This window comes from Fundulus heteroclitus, chromosome 21, assembly GCF_011125445.2.
Source record: "Fundulus heteroclitus isolate FHET01 chromosome 21, MU-UCD_Fhet_4.1, whole genome shotgun sequence".
NCBI classification, from domain to species: Eukaryota; Metazoa; Chordata; class Actinopteri; order Cyprinodontiformes; family Fundulidae; genus Fundulus; species Fundulus heteroclitus.
Genome location: NC_046381.1, coordinates 29,856,976 through 29,873,831, shown reverse-complemented (window position 1 = coordinate 29,873,831; position 16,856 = coordinate 29,856,976). Strand labels below are relative to the sequence as shown.

Sequence of the window (16,856 nt, the reverse complement as noted above, 5' to 3'; positions counted from 1 at the left end):
GAAATGATTTGCAAACATTATCGTACTGTCACACAATATTCTAATTTTTTTGAGAAATCGTAGCAAATACTTGTGCAAGATACTGCATGAGGGTTTATTTAAGGTCAACCTGTTTTTCCAGAGTGACCACAAAAACATTCCCCCTTTCAGTCTCCACACCTTACTCAGCTCTTTAGCCCTTCAGTGGTGAATTGATGATTTCATTTACAAGACATTTGTATTTCAGGTACTCATGGTTCACTCGTGGTTTACATTATTTTATTCTATGAACAATGCTACAGAGAACGCCCGTTCTTGGAATCCATGCTACAAAATAATATCAACTTCAAACACAATTGGACAATTACTAAGAAAAGGAAGATAAACGAAAAAAAGTGACTTGGTGTTCCTGTGAGCCACTCCCCCCCCCCCCCCCCCCCCACACACACACACACACAAAACAGGGTAAAAATACAGAAGTTCACTAGCCAAAGCACAAATATGTGAAGGTAGGCACAGAACACCGTAGCTTAAGAACATTTATCACCACCGACCAGACGCAACCAGAAGGAAGGCAGAAATCCGGCACAGGGACTTACCAGATCACTTTCCTCCTGCCACAAAAACACGGCTTCTCAAACAAGAGCAGGCGCTAAAACATTTACCCACACCTGAACCCTCCCATCCACCCGTCTGCTGGCTGCTGTGAGTCTTGGCTCACCTGAACAGACCTGAAACTCGAGTTTTTTTGTTTTCCGCCTCCCTAAAGACTCATGGTGCTCCACCCTTTTCACTTCACAAGCTGCTCATGTGCAAACAGAAAGAGAGTAACCGTTGTCAGCTTCCAGGGAGCCGACCAGTGAAAGATGTTTTAACATTTTAGCTACCATACAACCCTTCAAATATAAAAACCTACTAAGTCCCTATACTACCTGAGTCTGATTTAAAATTACCACTAAAAGAACATCATATTGCTTCCTCTTCTTACCATGCACTTCTGATAGATGTAACAACAGCATTTTACCACTAGATGGAGGAATATACCCATTAAATCAGGGATCACCAACCTTTTTGAAAGTGAGAGCTACTCACTGAGCTATATAATACGCTGGAGTGCTGATTTTACCGAAAAACTGAAGTCACTGGCCGCCATCTTGCTACTCCCTACTCTCACAGAATCCCATAGGATTTGGTTGCAACAACAAGCAGTTTTCTGGCTGTGGGAAAACGTTTCACATGTAATTCTACCAGTGGATGTACTAACACTATCAACTACTAGGAAATTATATGCTGAAATATTTTACATGATATTCATATTAAATATATATATATATGTATATATATATATATATATATAAGTATGTGTATATGTATATATGTATATGTATATGTAAATATATGTTTTTGTACATTGTTATCTATATATTTATAAATGTTAAACATATATATTTAAATGAATAAAAGGCAAAATATTTCAGCACATGACTTTCTCAGTACTTTATATTGTTAAAACATAACATAAAAGTATATGGCATTTGACATTTTAAAAGTTTTAAGCCCCCCATGAACATGAGAAAATCCTCATTATTCGATGCTGTAGCGCACAAATTCCCTAGTTACTGGAGGAAAATAGGGAGTACCAATATGGCGGCTGGTGGCTTCAACGCGACTCGTTCAAACAGACGGCGATTAGCACTCCAGTGTATTATATAGCTCAGTGGAGCTACTTCATTGGTACTGTCTCATATGAAGGGTTACCTGTACTGACCTTTGAACTAAAGAGTATGAGCTCACCATAACTTGGTGTAACATAAACATGTTTTTTTAATGCTTTTAAATCTATGTAAATACAAGTATGATTAAAAAGGAAGAGCAACTGAATAAAGTGGCATTTTAAACTGGACTGTTGCGCTATTTTTTGAACAGGCACCATGTTGGTGACCCCCAGGTGAAAAAAAATCCTAGTTTCAGTGCTGTTGAGGGACACAATCTGATGTAGCTCAAAGGAATAGTAAACTTAATGTCAATTTCCACTAATGCTTTTCAAACTAGCCCAGTGTGTTGGAGACCTTTGGATGACATCCTGGTGTCAGGAAGGGCAACAAAGAACCCACTTCTCTGCCAGAAAACCTCAGTCTCAGAAAAGTCGCAGGCTTGGCTTGTGGGTGAACAGGGTAAAATATTTTCCTAAATGTAGCTCTCCCATCAGACTCTGGGACATCTGAAACCAGGACTATCCACAGAATAAACAGGGGATTCCTGCCTAGACCTGTGTCATGCAGACACAGAAGCATTCTGAGACCATTCATGTGTGGGTGAAAGTATGAGCTGGATTATTAGCTAGGGACGTTGGTGGGTTATTATGGGATGTTAATGGCTCGTAACAATCTGTTCACGTTAGCTCCAGCTTCATAAGAATGACCACATGACGGTCTCTCCAAATGAACGCTGTATGAAACGACGGGATCATTTCAGAACAAAATACATTTACTACTCCAACATCCTTAAACATAAACTGCTAAGCTAGCTGCAACGTTAAACGGACACTTCTCGCTGAAAATGAACACAAAAGCACTTCCTGTTTCAGTCATTCCGAAGGTGAGCACCATTTATTTACTTACTACAAATAAAGACTTGAGACTTAGCTTGGATTAGGAAGAAAATGATTTGCTAACATCTCTGTGGATCATGACAGGAGAAGTCCACATAGTGACAAAGCAAATTCCTCCCCATATACAGACAATATAAACTGTCAGCTTCTGTCAACTCTGACAAAGATAACATAGTTTATTGTTGACAACTGTTGACTCTTGGATGCATCTGTAATATACAACTTTAAATTTAATGGCATTTTAAGCTGTATGCCAAGTTCACATTGAATTTGTCACCATGCAAAGGTTTCACAAAATTCAAATCCAATGCTTATGACTTTTATGTCATGTCAGCTATAAACCTAGAAGCTGAGTGATTTTTGTTGTTTCATCTTTACCGGTGAAGGCTTCAGCACTTAAAGTGTTTTTGTACAATGGGTACACGTATGATCAAGCTTCCCTTGTCTTATTAGGGAAAGAAAGGGTCGCCTGAAGGTCCACTTTATAACTCTTAAGCATATCATATGTCAACATAAAGGGGGGGAAAGAGCATGCGGTAGCACTCACCTGAGCATTGCCTCAAGAAAAAGTGACTGGTAGCAAAATCAAGGGGACAAAACCTTTTTTCTTTTTAAGTAGTAAGCTTTGCATAGCTTTACTAAGAAACAATGTTAACCGGTCCGCCCGGGGGTTGGCATTTTTATACATGCAATACAAATAGGGGTTAATGTACCTATAGGCCGTGTGAGCAACAATAAAGGGCCATGTTTTACCCTGGTGTATTATAAGGGTGTGTTCTGATGATCCTGTATGGGGGACCTATATAGCTAACATTCTTTGTGTTTGGCAGGAAATGCATAAAAAACTACTCTATACTAAATAAGTTTGCATTACCTCTTATGTCTGAGTCGTGGAGAATTAAATGTGTCATTAAGCTTTGGGGAAACTCCTCTGAGAAGTTCTTTTGAAGTGATTACTCCACCCTTGAAATTAAATCCCAAGATCAAAGTAAACGAGTAAAGGTCTTAGTTGATAATGCTGGGATAGCCTGGGCTTTTCCTGTTTGGACTGTTGTATTGTCAGCATCTGCATGCGTTCATACAAACTGGATCCGGTAGGTCTCAGCTGTCTGAACTCTGCCAGGGCATCCTCATAGAGCACATTTTTGGTAACAGCAATATGAGCCTCTTTCCTACTATTATGGCTACTACGGGTGTAACAATACGTCGATCCACATCGGTATATCGATGAAATGATTAATGATCCAATTACATCGATGCAAAATAGAAATATCGATCCATATCATCATTTTTAAAGACACACTTCTATTTTGAAATTCACAAAACATGAGACTAAAGAAAATATGTGATCTAATATTATATATATTTTGTTTGTTTTTTTAGAACCACTACCTTGTAGGGAGGCTGAGGGAGTGAGATCGATGCTGAGGATGCTCAATGCTCGTTTGATATTTCTTCCAAAGAAGGAAACTGTGTGGATGGAAAAGCCATCTCTGTTGCTGATTTACACCCGTGTTTGTGACTGGAACAGGCCTGGGACTTATATGTCGAGAATTAGTGGGACAAGTGGTCCTACCTCAGGGGGCATTGTAGGTCCAGCTACAATGAAAGGGCCAAAGAAATGTGATGTAGAAAATTATGTGATATGTGGCTAGAAAAGATTTCTACTCTGTTTCAGAGCTGTCATTGTTTTTGTCCCAGGAAAGATGCTTAGTTGGGTTTGTTGTCCCTTACCTCACATTACGCTGGCACTACTGGTAATGATCCCCCATAAATTTTGCTTCACCTTGATAGGCAAAACTGATTCTTTGTTCTTGGCCTGTGATTGACCCCAATTACCTTGAATTGGGTTTCCCCACAACCCGACAGTCTCTTTCAAAAGTATGTATGCCCCTGGAAAAAATTCACATCTTCTCCAGTTACAAACACAAAGCTTAATGTCTTTGTCTCAGATTTTATGTAATAGACTAACACAATGTAGTGTACATTTGTGTAGTGGAATTGATGCATAGTTAACCGTCAGGTGTTTCGTATAAAAATCTGAAAAGTGTGTTGTGCATTTGTTACATGACTGCTGTTTTCATTGGTCAACATGGCGGCCAAATGGCCAATCACGTCAGGGCCGAACCATTGTGTGAAAACAGAGAGGGATGTAGCGAGTGTAGCTGTGAGTAGAGGGTGAGTTTGTTAGGCTGTCCTGTGAATAACTACGAGGGGCAGGAGAAAACTGCATCTGGCTGCAGTTTAAAGACGGAGGAGACAAAGCAGAACTCCTTCAATGCAGAATGAAAATCATCTAATATATCTGTTAATAATTGCACAATATTTTCTTTCTCTTCTGCTGTACAGCAGAACTTTAAATTTAGATTATTTTTTATATTACCGGTATTTAATCTTGTGTGTAAGTCTGGTGTCTAGGTCCCCCTGTCTTTGCCACTGGCACACCTGAATTTCCTCACTATGAGACTGTAAAGTATTTTTATTCTCTTAAATATAGATAAGAAAGCTTTTTTAAAAAAATGCAGTATTTATAATGCCTTTATTTAAATGAGTTGTTTACTTCTTTGATGAATGTGTAATTATTTTTATTGTCTATTTGTGGACTAAGAGTTTAACTTAGCCCTGTAGTACACTCGAAGAGTTCTGTTTTATATGAATAGAATTATGCTTTTTAGTCTAAAAAGATAAGCGAAAGAAGACGGACGGAGTCTAAAAGAAAATCCAGAACGCGATATGCAAATGGGCTTTTTTTGTTTGTGAAACACTACAGAGACAGCTGATATATTGATGTTAAACCAATCAGAGAGGGCTGAGCTTTTAACATTTTGATCCTAGAACCTTTAAGCTGCAGATTTGTCCTTGTTATTCAATTATTTGCCAGTCAGCATTGTTTTATTTATTTGTTATTTGTATTACTTAATTACTAAAATAAGCGTAATTATGTGAAAATTATGCAGAATGTGTCAATTATTTATAGATTACTCGAGTGATCGTCGCAATAATCGATTACTTAAATCATTGTTTATGACAGCCCTACAATTACAAGTTCATTTTAGGTAATTACTAACATCAAATCAATCAAACTTTAACAGAGCTACATAACCCCATCTTTCAGAAGTCCTTTCCTTGCTTTGTCTCTTCAGCATCCCTAACCTATTTCTGATTCAGAATCAGATTCTGGTAGTTTTTCTTAATTATTTAAATCTTATTAAATGCTTATCCCCCAATCCTTTAGGTGTAAATGCTGTTCCCTCTGTAGTGATGCTACAGTGAAAACTGCATGATCGTAGGTTCATTTCGAGCTTTTTAAGAAGTGTACGCTTACACAAACACCCAGGATGGGTTTTTTTTTTTTTGTCAAACTCATTGATTTCATTTCATGCTGCACTAATATAAAGATTTTACATATGCTTCAAAATAAAGAGCATGCAGATGTGTGCATTGTTCAAAAGATATAATTTACAGAAAATAAATGTCTTTCCCTACAACCATGGACACTTTGGGATGATTTGATGTATTGTGTTTAATTCAGGAGTTATTTAACATCCAGCTTAGAACAGCTCAGGACGGTTGAGCATCAGAGCACAGCAGCCATGTCAAGGTAAAAAGCCGCATTGCCAAAAAGCCACCTCTCAGGGGATTAGTGAATTAATGTCCCTATTTTTAGAATGGGTTGTGTCTATCACTTCTGACTTAAGTGAAACTGTGCCAAATTGTCTGCTTTCCAAGGTCTTGACATGATCTCAAAGTGTCACTAAAGTTGGTCTTTAATTCTCATTGGTACGAAAACTTTATTCCAATTTGCAAGTCTATTTTTACCAATAACACAGCTAAATTCTGATTCTGCTCTTTGAAATAGAAAAATGGTACATTGAGCTAGAGGACTAAAGGTATGAGGGCTTGAGTGTGATAGTTGCCTAGGGTTAAATAGTCCACCACTTAAAGTAAAAGGCCACTGTTGCATTTCCTTTCCCACAGGTATAAAAATCTGTAGGCTCTGAATACATGGCTAAAAAACTAAAGAAACACCTTTTAACCAGAGTATAACATGAAGTAAGTAGAATTCCTGGAATATTACTCTGGTCAGTTTAGTAGCAAAGGGGGTTGTTCATCAGTATTGGGTGTTCTGGTGTTAATGAAACTAACAACTGGTTCACTAAAGGGGCAACAATGAGACAGCCGACTGAACCTGGAATGGTTCTGCACATGGAGTCCACAGACTTTTATCACCTCATCTTTTCAGTAGTCCTGTATTTGACCAAGGTCAGTGTCCCTACTGACATTTTTCAGACATGATTTCAGAATGAGGCAATATATGGGCCTGAAAGAGGTTGCACAGGCAGTCCAACTCCACCAGGACGGTGCATCAAGATGTGCCATAACCACAAGGTTTGTTGTGTCTCCCAGTAGTCTCAAGAACATGGAGGAGATTCCATGAGGCAGGCGGTTAAACTAGGTAATAAAGGGTTTCTTAACCCAGACACCAGTCCTGGTCAGGACCGGTATAATAATACATACAGAAATAAATATTAATTAATAAAATGTATTATTATTATCTGCTCCTTTGTGGAAGGACAAACAGGATGAGTACTACTAGAGCCCTACAAAGTGACCTCCAGTAGGCCATGAAAGTCTCTGAACAAACCGTTAGAAACGGACTTCATGAGGGTGGTCAGAGAGCATGACGTCCTCTAGTAGCCCCTGTACTCACTGGCAGAACCATGGAGCTTGGCTGGCATTTGACAGGAAACATCAGAATTGGCAGATTCAGCACTGGTCAGATTTGTTGTTAGTACTTTAAAATAAAATCTGTCCATCTCAGCCGCCCTGGCCCCATTTACACTACCCTTGTTAAACCGATCCGAGCCGAGACCAGTCCGAGCTTGGATCAGTTAACCAAGCCGAGCCTCGTTCTGACGACCGTTTACACACCACCTATCTCGGTTCCTTGGTTGCTCCTCGTCTCCTAGTGACGATCTGCGGTACTGCTGCTCTCTGGGACTGAAGGCGGTATCGAGCAAATCAAAATGGCGGCGCCCGTAACATTCAGGATGTTATGGTTAGACAGAGTCAGCTTTTGGGAAGTGGATAAGACAAACAAACGTTTAATAAGGATTTACAGACGCAGGAAACAACAACAGACACTGATGTTCATCACACTGCTAAGCAGAATCATCACTGTAAATCGTGTGGCATGGTAAGGAAGCTAGTATTATTATGAATGTCTGAAATTTGTCTGAATGGAGTGTGAATCGGGACGTGCAGCCAGACACGCCGGAAAAACTGCGGACAGTCAGCTGACTGTAAGGGCATGACGCGGTCTGCTCATGCACTATTTGTCAGATAACCGGAACAGAAAAAAAAACAGTCCGAGACCACACCTGGAACTGGTCTGCATTTAGCGCAGTCCGGTTATGTCTGCTTACCGTTTACACTCGAGAGTTATCTCAGTTACCGAGCTTGGCCTGGTCTCGGCTCGGTTAAAAAAGGGGTAGTGTAAACGGGGTATACTCTCTTCTGCGTGTTCTTCATTGTCTAACTGCCCAGAAGTCGGGTTGTGTTCTCAACATCTGATTGAGAGTTTTTTTTCTACAGCTGTATGGAATAGAAGTTAAGCCCACTGGAGAAAGGGTGATTGATTTTCAGTCCTAGTGTTTATCTGAATGATCAGAATGTTATGAATTTGAAGATGGATTACTGGGAATATTGACCAAATGAAGGTCCTCTTGAGAAGATGAAGTCTAGTATCTCCAGCAGTCCCTGTAGAAACATTTTCACAGCGTCTTGAAGTTGAAGTCTTCAGTGAAATGCCATGACCATTTTGATCCTATATTTATATTCCCATACTCCATAAATACTCAAAATACTGACACCCATGTGGAAGTGTAGTTTCAGTGAATTCTGATGAATACTTAAAGAACGCTGAAAAAAAATGTGTTTTGTTTTTTATTTTGTTTAGATCATGTAATGGCATCAGCAACATAACACGATACAGCATGATGATTCAGACGTTATGGATCTGCTGCAGGTGTCATCTACCAGTATGTGAAAACCAGTTGGTATACAGCTGTTAGCTCTACACCCAAGTGTTGCATGGATGTCACTTTGCCACTTCTAGCTCTGACAGATGAATTGTAGTGGTGAAAGGTGAATTATGTTGTTGTAGCCCCAACTGTCAGTGAAGTGCTGTCACTGTGTTGTTGTGAAGTTTGTCTGGGCCGTACACACAATCTGACACACACAAAGACACTGATCAGTATCTTTGCTTCTCCTGTTCTCCTCATTCTTTCATTCTCTCTTCTTTCCATCTCCAGCTCTATTAATTACACATTATTAAATTATGCAATGGGCTGTCCTTCACTTCCTACAGATACCTTGTCCTGTAAACACACACAGCAGGCAGGTTCATGTGTGTAAGCATGCTGAACAAGTGTCCAGAGCTGGCTTTACCCTGTCAGCCTCTCTGGCTGTTGCATCACAGCTTTCTGATCTACTTTATCTCATCTGGCCTTCTGTCAGACCAGCTGTCTCCTTCTTTGTCTGACATGTTTCACTGCTGGCCCTGCCAGTGCACTCCAGGTAGAGTAATTCACTCACATGCTATCTGCTGAGGATGAAGGTTATTAAACCTCTGTGACATTTAGGACTGGCAGATTAGCGAGGCTTACGCCGCTCTGCTTTACCCTCTGCATGGCTCTCATCATTGCTAGTATGTGCGTGTTTGCTCGCTGCACAGTTTTCTGAAAATCCATCATTTACTTAATGCTGTAAAAGCTGTTTCAGAACGAATATTCCACGTATGAGTTTTATTCAGGCACTTTAACTATTAAAAAGCCTCCACAGCCTCCACAACTGCCTTCTCTGTCATCGTGTCTGCATTACAGGGTTCTGGTTTATTTTTCCGAGCTGTGCCTATGATCAAAATGTAAAACCAATTTCAAAATAGGTTTCTTTGAACAGTTTACAATTTAGGACAGTCAGGTCATGTTTTCAGACATTTTGTTTTCATTCACACCCTTTTCTGACTCTTCAAACATCATCTGATTTTCACTGCTCGCGCTTCAGGTGCTGATTTGGACCGGAATGCTCCTGACGTGCGTATCAGAGTGCTTTCACAAACTCTGGTGCAAATCAAACAACTGAAATCTGGTCCACCTGTAGACTCCGTTCTCAGTTTGCCTGGAGGGCGACCCTGCCGCAGTCCGCTCACGTTGAAAAGCAAACAACTGTTGAACCAAAGACTGGAAGTTATATCTCCTCCAGATTTGACTTGACAAGGATATATATGTGATGAGACAGACAGATAGACAGATATCTTAAACCTTCTCTCTGCGTCTCTCTCAGAATTCACTTAATCTATACATAACCACATGTTCATATCTTACAGCAAACGGTTTGCAGCTGTATCCATCCACAAAGAAATGTTATTCCTATCCAGAATGAACACTGTGGATGGCTGAAGATGAATGAATTGGAAAATATTATTTCAGATATAACTCCTATAGGAATTAGACACGGGTGTTTTTTTTTGTTTGAAGCCAAAACAACTCATCCCATTAACTTGCTGCTCTTGAAGCGCTTTGTGATGGTGAGTCAAACAAGCAGCTGTTCCTGCTGCGGCCAATCGGACCGCTGAACTAAGAAAAACAAACATTAGCTATGATTACATGCACAAAATTTGCTGATTGGATTGAAATGTATTTGGATTAAAAAACAAAAAAAATATTCGGCTTGTACCATTTATGTGGGCACACAATCAATTAATCTAATCATAATGTGTATTTATATGCACTGGCTTTATTCAAAATAGAACCACTCTGACATGCACAGTTATCAAAATTCCCTATAATAAAAACCAGAAGAAATTCCGTATTTGCTTAACAACAAAAAATGGTAAACAGAGCAGTAGTGTACGAGTTTGTTTGTCTTCTGAGCGTCAAGACTATAATTATGATTGAGTTGTTACTGAGTAAATAATAATTTTAAGCTCTTTTAATATCTCAAATAGAAAGGTTGTATCGGGAGCCCTGACAGTTTTGTTTCCATGACGTATTTCTGCCACTCAACAACGCAGAAATACATCACGTTTACGTGACATTCATTCATGGTGATTGGATTGTCAATAGGCATAAACCCTCTCACTCGGAATACAATTTCATTCCGATTGAGCTTAATCCGATCACAATATTCTGATTGGTGTGTTTACATGACACATTTTTGTTCCAATCAGCCATTTATTCCCATTATTTTGTCCATGTAAATGTAGATATAGATTTTAAAGGAGTTATGGCTGAGACCCAAATCTATGGAGAGATACACAAAAAACATTTCAGCAGCATGTAACACCCACTAAAGCACTGTAGTCACTGTTGTGGAAATGGATTAAGTTCGGAACTACCAGGATTCTCCCCAGATCTGTCCGTCTGACCTGACGGAGTAACCTGTAAAGAAGGGTCTTGGTTAGAGAGTTCACCAAAATCAGATGGTCGCTACTGGTGCAACATTTCTAATGCAATCCGAAAATATGACTTTAATGGTAGAGTGACCAGACAGAAGCCACTCCTCCCTAATAGTAGCCCTGTTTAAATTCTGCCACAAAAGCACCTTAGACATTCTTGAACCACGACTAATAACATTTTCCGGTCTGATTAGAAGAGAATATCACAGCAGCAGAGTACGCTATGAAATGATGAATCTGCCGGCTATTCCTCTAACGCCACAATGACCTGAGGCACACAGCAGAGATAACAAAGGAGTCACTTCAGTGGCAGACTGTGGATGGACCATTCAACGACTCTGGCATTACTCTGGACTTAAAGGTAAAGTGGACAATGTTTTTCGGCTTCGAGTTGGGGGGGGGGGGGGTATTGCCTTACCTAGTGGTTGGCCCACATGCCAATCATTGTAACATGGCTGATAATCACAAGAAGCAAAATGTCTTCCAAGTTTATGAGAAGAAGAAGGCCTCAGAAGAAGGAAATAAGACCAGAGTGGATTTGGGAGATTCAGGTAGGTAGAATGGTCTTGCACGTGCGCAGCTATTCAAAAAGTGACTTTCCAGAAAAGCTGTCCACTATACACTTGATTCTAATTTAACTTCTCAGGAAAGACGTATAAATAAGCTGTCAAAGCATCTTACTTAAGCTTCTAGAGAAGTACCCAAGAAGACTTGGGGATGCGATTACTGTGAAAGCTGCTTCAAGCTTTGGGTGTGAGTACCTATGAATCCCAAGTTAGCAAGCTTTGGTTAAAAATGTTTTACATCTTTCTAAAAAAGCTGTTTTTGCTATTATCATGGGGCAATGTTTGAAAAAAATAAATGAATATGAAATAACTGTGAATACTTAATGGTGGTACTGTGTGTGTTTGTGTGTGTCTGTGTGTGTGTGTGTGTGTGTGTGTGTGTGTGTGTGTGTGTGTGTGTGTGTGTGTGTGTGTGTGTGTGTGTGTGTGTGTGTGTGTGTGTGTGTGTGTGTGATACATAGATAGATAGATGCTGGAATGTGTCAGCAGAGACTGATAGCAACTGTTCCTCCCCTTCTTGGTTAATGGGTCAGAGAGAGACAAAGAGCCGCTGTGTCTGCATGGGAACCAGAGGGGAGAGATGGGACACGGACAAAGACGTTGAAGAGGTGTTAAGACCAGAAACTGCCCACAATGGAGAATGTGCAACCAGTGTGTTACATGACTGCTGTTATTATGCCTATGTTGTGTTTTAGAATCAATCATTTGATTGAAACTACACTGTCAGCTAGATTTAAGGATGCTTTCTTTAGATATTTTTAGTTAATTTAACTAAGATTTCATCAGACATGACAGGCTGGAGATGATGTTGGTGTTGCTTATGGATACTGGCTTTCGTGCACACACATGCATCCTTGTACATAGTGAGACCCGTGCCTTGTCTTCCATTCATCTTCAAGCCTTTATATGGCCTAAACCTGACCATAGCCCTCATCCTAACCTTCACGGAATTATTCCCAAACCTAATTGACACCATGGGCATACCGCTAAACCGAACCCATAGCCCAGAAAGAAAGGAAAGGTCCTCTCTTTACATAAAATCCTCCCTTTACTAGTAAAATAAACTAGAATTGTTCTCAATCAGCTGTACAAGAACACACAGACATGTTGGTATGTAGGACCTTCATTGACTTTCATACATTTTCTATTGCTTTCTATCCCCTAACACACACACACACACACACACACACACTCACTCACACACACACACACACACACATATTATTTGCAGCTTAATCCCTTGGTTAAATCTGCTTTAAGAGATACTCCTGGCTCTTGCTAGACTTTCTTGGGCAGTCTGAAGCTGTCCACACAACAGATGAACTTCTCTGCCCAAAGTTGCTGATGACTGACTAAATACTAGATTTGAGTGTAATCTTACGAGCAGCAACATTCTTGCTTCTTGAGATGCAGAGCAATGATGACAACATACATTTCCTCGCACGGGCGACTAAAGAAGAACAATTTCCAGTACAACGCCCTTTTGAAGGAAGCATTCCGCTGTTATTATTCAGTCAGAATAACACTGTGATATACAGATTAACACCTTCCCCCTGAGCTAGCCATAAAATGGCTGAAATGACACAAACCATTGGCTAAAACACAATAGACAAAGTGTTTGTGCTTATGGTCATTTGCATTGACTTTTAAATGATTGCTTTTCATGTAATCATGCTTCATAACAACATAAACTAATGTCATGTAATGAAGCCTAAGGAGTGCTGTGCAGGCCTCTGGAAGGAGCCTTTGCTCTCTTTAGAGTTTTAGGCAGTTCAGCGTCGGGGAACGGTGCAGAATCCAACAGAAGAAATGATGCTGGGATTAAGTGCGATGTGTGAGTTCCTGTCAGACGGAACTCTAAGTGTATGGAGAGCTGACAGAGCAAGTCAGAACAAGAATGGATTTTAGCTAAATCTGAGCATCCGCTGTATTTAGTGCCATAGGACATTTGATCTATTCAATGTCATTCCTTAATGGCAAGGCATCAGTCAATGCTGCATCACCACCTTGATTGTTCATTTGCTGTTTCTAAACCTAACATGAATAACAAATACTTTATCCTTTTTAGACTAAAGAAGCAAAGTATAAAACGACTGAAAGGTAAACTTTTATCCAAGTTTCATCAAACTGAAATCCAGCCAGCGTACTGCAGAACAAAACCGGCTGGTTGGTATCACTTCAGACCAGCAGGTTCTCCGCTGATTTTCTTTAAGGCTAAAACAAGGGATTGCTAAATACTTCATTAATGGTTCCCCATTTGCACAGAATCGCTTGATGCTTGGGGCTGTACACTGAAATCTAGGCCTGGACGAGTTCTTGCATGCAGTAATTGGGCAGACTCTAGGACAGCGCTTAAATTTAGAGGAGAAGGAGAACCACAGGCATTAACAGCAGTTTAAGCTAAGGGGAAACTTCCTCCAGCTGGGAATTTGTACAAGTTAAACACACCTGAGCTGGGGTTAAAGAGTAAGTGGATCACATGGGAAAGCCTGTTACTTTTGCTAATCTTAGTTAGATTTACTAATTAACGCATTCCTCGGCTGTGTAAGGCAACGTGTGGACATATTGGGCTGTTTGTCTGAAAATATGAGTGGGTGTAACTCCATTTCCTGGTACCTCACTTGGCATAGGGTTTGGTTGCTTGGAAATGGGGGTGAAGGCATGAAAGTGGGGCAGAGGGGGGGTTTGGGTGGGGGGGGGGGGGGGGCAGGAGAACAATGCTTCAATTGAGAAGCCGAGCAGTGCCCCGACCTCTAAATTTAACACAACCCATTTAAAGACCATCAGCCTTTCAATAGTTAATTGTTATCAATGTACTGAAAAGCTCCATTATGGAACACTACTGAGTCACCAATGTTTGGGATTCTGCTCTGCTTTTCAGGCCTAAGATTCAGTGTTCCTGTAATTGAAGTAATTGGTTACAGTTCCTTTCAGTTATTTGTTCTCTACTTTGTCACGTCTTCCATGGTGGAGAGTTTCATGAGCTGAGAGATGTTTTCCAGCCAATAATAATCCCTATTTGTCTACAACAGCCTGGCTGAGGAACACCTGTCGCCACCTCAACAATCGCGCAGAAAGAGGAGAGTCCAAACGCACAAAGACCCCTGTGCAAACCATCCCTGCCTCTTCATTCACTCCGTGGTGCTCTCGTCTCTACGTTTCTGCAGGTTCCACACACACACGGCGACACGCAGCCGGCACTTCCTCCTCCACTCGAGCAAACCGCTATCTCATTCCAGTAGTAGAAGTTGGCTCGCTTTGCCCCGCTGCTTTGCCCCGCTGCTTTGCCCCGCTGCTTTGCCCCTGAAATCTGAGTCCAGTGGGTTACTAGACACTTAAAAGGAAAAGGAATCAGGACAGGGGGAAAGCGAATCCTGATCAGCTTTCTTGTCTCTGCTCAGGAAAGAATCTCCATAGCGATGGCATGATGAAGATGATGTGCATTAGTTTTCAACTATACGTAGTTAATTAACGTGTATGTCAAAAAGTGACATTTTTTGCTCTAATCTAACTAGGAGTTCAAAAAAGCTTGCTCTGTCTCCCTATAGCTTGTAGTAGAATGCAAAGGAATTTTTTTATGGTTTTCTTTTCGATGGACTTTTTTCTTGCCACTCTATCGGTGCCAGATTTTTGGTTCCAATCGGCAGATTCTTACACATGAGCTGTGAATCTCTGCAGCCCCCCCCCCCCCCCCCACCACCACCACCACCCCGCAAGAGTTACAATTAGACCATTAGCTGCTTTTTTGATTAATTATCTATTTGCCTGTAGGGTTAGGGTCCAGTCAGCATAGACAAAGGGGCATGTAGGTTTATGGCATATCCTGGTTTTTAAGATTTTAACTTGTAACAAATAATAAAACCATTCATTAATTATATATGCATTTATCAACCACACGAGCCCCACTTCTAAATAAATTGAAGCATGTGGTTGTAATATGACAAAATGAGAAGAAAAGTTCAGGAGCTGAGAATCCTTTTTCAAGGTGTATCGTATCAATAAAGAAGGAGACTTGGGCTTAAGCTTTTGTTGAACTTTACTGCATCAATCCGTAGTACAACGTAACCGAGATCATTGCATACGTACAGCAAATGGACAGTACCGACTGAGGTAAATCGTGTGGGTAAATACGCCACACCAGGTAATGAGTTATAAGAGCAAGGTAAAAGGAGAATAAAAGTGGTGATGTGAACCCTGCTTGATAATCCAAAGCTACATCCTCCAGATGTGTTGTGCAATCAAGCCATGAGGAAAAATCTGACTAAAGTTTAAAACTGCTGAAATGTGAGACTTTTACCGGCCCCGAGGGACAGCCCATCACAGCAGGGGGTGCCAGCACTGCAACAAAGCTAAGCTGCGTTTCTCACAGCTTCCTCTTTGCCTATGAGCCCTTGTGAGGAGTGGTTGACACCTTTGAGACAGCCACCTGGGTCTGAATGGGATTTGGACACCCAGAAACATTTGCAGTGCCGGCCAGGCTAACTGTTGCAGGAAAGATGAATGGAGATAGCGCAGAGCGGTTGTAACTCCTTTATTCCATTTATGTGCAGAGTTTTCTGTTAAAAGAACACCAGTGCGCGAATCAACCTTTTAATTATTGTCCTGATATCAGCCGTTTGGTCTGATATTCACTGGACAATCCCCAACAGACCGAGGGTTATTTATTAAACATTAAATAACTTAAAACAGTGCACAATAGCACAACAGAAGTACACTACCAAGAATTTATTTTCAGAAGCAATGTAATTTCAAACTTTTTTTTTGGTTTTCTATTCCTTTCAATTTTACAGGTCATTGCGCTGACAAATGATTCAAACTTTGAGCCTTGCTGATGTGTCATCATGTGACTTGAGCACAGAAGCCTCAGATTGTAAATCCACATTAGGACGTAGTGAATAATAAGGGAGTATAGCTGACAACATCTAATTTTGGATAACACTTCCTCTCTCATTGATCGGAAGGGTGAACTCAATGAGGATGGGCTTTTCCCCCCACAGTATTTGTACCTGGTCCAAAATGTTCCTGTCTTTCTGCCCATATCATTTTTCAACAAGCTAGATGCCTTTACTATGCCAATTATATGGATTTACTAAGCTCATGGACTAAAAATATAACCCAGTGATCAACAGCACGGTGCAAATTTTGAAAAAGATTTAAAATGCTGTCACTGTATTTCAAGCCCTCTCTCCCTCCGTCCTGTGTCGATGGTGCTTTCAACTTGTGGAGAGAATTGGGGATATAT

The 16,856-nt window shown here is 40.5% G+C and overlaps 1 protein-coding gene across 7 annotated transcripts in view; it reads right to left on the bottom strand.

Annotated features, from left to right (window-relative positions):
- The window catches only part of mpp7a (membrane protein, palmitoylated 7a (MAGUK p55 subfamily member 7)), a 122,193-nt gene that overhangs the window by 91,102 nt on the left and 14,235 nt on the right, over nt 1–16,856 (bottom strand). The window contains exon 1 of one of the 7 annotated variants that reach the window (XM_036125107.1): nt 579–683. The exons of 5 other annotated variants lie outside the window; for them this stretch is intronic. The gene's annotated coding sequence lies outside the window, so the exon portion shown is untranslated. Of the gene's footprint in view, nt 1–578; nt 684–16,856 lie in introns of those variants that run through there. One more of the 7 variants, XM_036125108.1, reaches the window with a different exon arrangement.